A 3496-nucleotide genomic window follows, 5' to 3' on the forward strand; every position below is an offset into this window, starting at 1 on the left:
GTTAAGTGTGTCCCGCGCGCTCATATATGACCGTATGCAGTTGTCAGCGCCGTAAAACATTTTTTTTTAAAAAGCGTTTGATTTTGGAAATGAAGAGCAGAAACATAATTTAGGACAAAACAAGTGAGGAATATAAAAACTTTTTTTTTTAAAATGATGCTGGGATAGATGTTTGCCTTGCACTCACACTAGAATATAATGATGCAAGTACTTGAAGAATTTGGGCTCTTTAAGTTCTTTATATTAGGTGTGAAACTGTCCTCTTAGTAATATATGAGAAACAATGGGAGGAACTCAAAATCTTCTTTGCTGCCTCCTTTTTTATAAGATTGTTCTCATCACCATGATCAAAACCACCCTGACTCTCCGATCGACCATGTCAAACTTAGCAGTAGCGTTAAATGTCGTCCCGTACGTGGCTGAAGTTTCTGCGCGACAATTGTAGCTCGTCTGTTGAGACCCTAAGGTGTACGTTGAAGTGTGGAGTTTGTGAAAATATGTCAACCTTTATATTTTATATTTCAAGTCAGTGTATGCTGTAAACCTTCAATTATTTTTGTTTAGCCGCTTTGGGCGTAAATCAAAGAAACCGTGTCGGAACCTTGGTTTACAGTGATCTTTACTTAAAGGGCTTTTAGATTCTGTTGATCATTCAGCTTTTAGACCTGCATGAAAAGACCTGATGAGATTAAACAGAGCAATTAATTTGTTTTTATTTTGTTTTAACTGCGGCCAGACGAAAGTGAGCAAGCTAAAGCCGATCCATTCACAACAACAAGGTAACTTACGTGTCTGCTTGGAAGCGTTCAGGCTACGTGCAATGGCGTTGGCGCTCCGCTGTACACTGCTGTTGATGCAGGGTTTTTGCTTCAAATTATAAAGAATAGCTTACTGAGAGCTCTTACACAAGTGGATGTCAGAGAGAGACCAAGACAATAATAATATCTGTTTTGTTGTTGCTGTTTTCCCCTAGAGTATCTGTGCCGGGCTACAAGTGGCGAACCACGACAGCTGATGTCTGCTTCCGATCTGACATAAATAAATTGATGATGATTGTAGGCTAGATCTTATAGCATAAGTCCTTGGTTATTTTTCACTTTTCAAGAGTGACTTCCCCTCGATCGTGGACAACCACCGCGGATTTGGAGTTCTGAGTTTGGAGTTGAAGAAGAGCAAAACACGGGTTTCTAATGAATGAACATGTTTGTGGTGGTGTTGTTGGTAAGTTTGAGTTTGTGGTTGCTGTTTTTTGCAAAGTGAGCCTGCTCGATCTCTATTTCAGTCGAACATGGCTGGTGTGCACTGTGACTGTCACTGTCAGAACCCAGGTCCGTGCCGGCCAAAAAGCGTGCCATAAATTTTAAAAGGCAATTATTATGCTTTTTAATAATAAGTCAAGTCCAAATTAAAGAGCTTTATTAAATCATTAAGACGTTGTATTTAGCAAGGCACTTGAGTTGCCTTCTTCCTAATGCCTAATCTGGAAGAATTCTGTATCGTCGCTACTACAACAACTACAAAACCTAGATTCTCTAGAGATCTACCACTATTTTGAAGTGAAGTAGATTTCTAGAACTAAGTAGGGAAGGACTTCCATACGAGCAGCCACCCTCGCAAATACAATAAAGAAGAAACCTACCCTACCCCTTACCCTAACCCTAATCCTACCCCTAACCCTACCCCTACCCCAAACCTTAACCCTCTGTCCTACTCGCAACTCTAGCTGTTTCATAGTAACTCGCTCGTTACGGAATTCCTCCCGAAATAAGACTGTACTAGAGTAACAGAAGAGGGTTAGGGCTCGAGACGCTTGGAACTTTATGACTATAAAAATAGCCTAGGCCTAGTTTTTATTATAGATTAATAAGTTAGAACAATAGACTCTGCAATGCTCAAATTATATGAATGTTTAAAAAATCAAATTTTGTTGACTCATTTTTTTTTCCCTTTACCAGATTTGATTTAGAATCTAGATCTAGATTAGATATAGGCTAGATCTAAATCTAGATCTATACACCAAAGCCCCCTCCCCCCCCCCCTAAAAAAAAAAATTAATTAAATTGCCAACTCTAGAAGGCCAGCAGATTTTTTTAAAAATTGTTCAATGTCATTCATCATTTAAATTGTTTTGTTTCACCACACACAGTTTCCTTCCCCACTTTGTGTTTGGTGCCTGCAGTCATCAACAGTTTAAGTTGTAGATCTAGATCTAGATCTAGATCTAGTAAGAACTGTCTGTGTGGTTGGTTGTCTTACTTTGTCACAGCAGTAAATATTGATATGTGCTCATAGTCATAGTGCTTTCCTCCCTACACTCAATGACAGAAGTTTGAACCTGTAAATTTTCCATGTGTTTCGTTTTCCCTCTAGCAAGTTGGAACAGTCGCCATGGCTTTGTCTGTTTTCCCTCCTGGTGACATGCAAGAAAAGGTCCTGAATTGGGGATTTTTCTGTCTTTTTTGGAACATCAATTCCTGCTTGCGTTGTGTTGTAACGAACGATAATTAAACTAGATCTACACACCTTCAAATGAAATTTGTTGACATGACTTAAACTTCAACATCACCGAAAGAAAAACAAATCCTTGGAGCACCTTGCCAATTAAAATTCCTTTTTTTTTAACGAACTAGATCTATAATATATTAAATATATACTCACCTATAACTATAACTCTGAGCCGGTGATAGCAACACTGTAATGTCTAATTACTCTGGGAGACTCCATCCAGTGAAAATACCAGATATCGTCGGTCGCCTTATTCAATTGTGAATTTCGCTCAAGGCAAATTTTATAGGAGAGGGGAAAAAATGATTTTCTCCATCATAATTTAGGTCCAAGACATAACTAAATTGATAAATCCAGTCCTGTGCCTTTTGGAAATAATACTTATTGTACAAGATAGTCATTCTTTCAAAAAAGTGTGGGATTCACGATTTGCGTTTTTTAATCTCGCCTGATGCGATAGTGAATTCATGATTTAATCAGTTGGCTTTATGAAACGCCATATATTGAATATTGTATTCATGGTTGTCAGGCAGTGTGTTTTCTTTAATTATTATAGAGGCCTGATACGCTTAAAAATACATGAAGGCACTCAATACTGTTGTAAAAAAATTTTACAAGATCAATTTAAAACTGAGTATGAAATTAACTCTCAGAGTGAAACAGAAAGCTATTCTTTATTTTACCACTCTAATCATCTATCATTCTTACACGATGAGAGTGGGATATTATAAAATCTTATTCCTTCATTCGCAAGCTCTCTCTCTCTCTCCCTTTCTATCTTTCTTAACGTGAGTCATACATGCCAACTGATGAGATCGTGATTTCCACAAAGGTGTGGGATTCACCGTTTCATCTGGCAACTTTTGGGGCACATTGTTTATTTACGTCAGATTACATTGAGATAATTAACCCTCATCCTGCGGGAGCCGGGTTTATGTAGCCCGATAAGCCTGTTTCGGCACCTCGCCTGCGTTCTGGTCCCGAGTCAGTG

At 38.4% G+C, this 3496-nt stretch overlaps 1 protein-coding gene across 1 annotated transcript in view; it reads left to right on the plus strand.

The window, feature by feature from the left end:
• Positions 1–960: 960 nt before the first annotated feature.
• Positions 961–3496, plus strand: part of LOC101846621 (zinc finger protein 184) — a 9969-nt gene continuing 7433 nt past the window's right edge. The window contains exon 1 of the mRNA XM_035973394.1: positions 961–1221. The gene's annotated coding sequence lies outside the window, so the exon portion shown is untranslated. The remainder of the gene's footprint in view (positions 1222–3496) is intronic.

This window comes from Aplysia californica, unplaced genomic scaffold (genome assembly GCF_000002075.1).
Source record: "Aplysia californica isolate F4 #8 unplaced genomic scaffold, AplCal3.0 scaffold01196, whole genome shotgun sequence".
Taxonomy (NCBI): Eukaryota; Metazoa; Mollusca; class Gastropoda; order Aplysiida; family Aplysiidae; genus Aplysia; species Aplysia californica.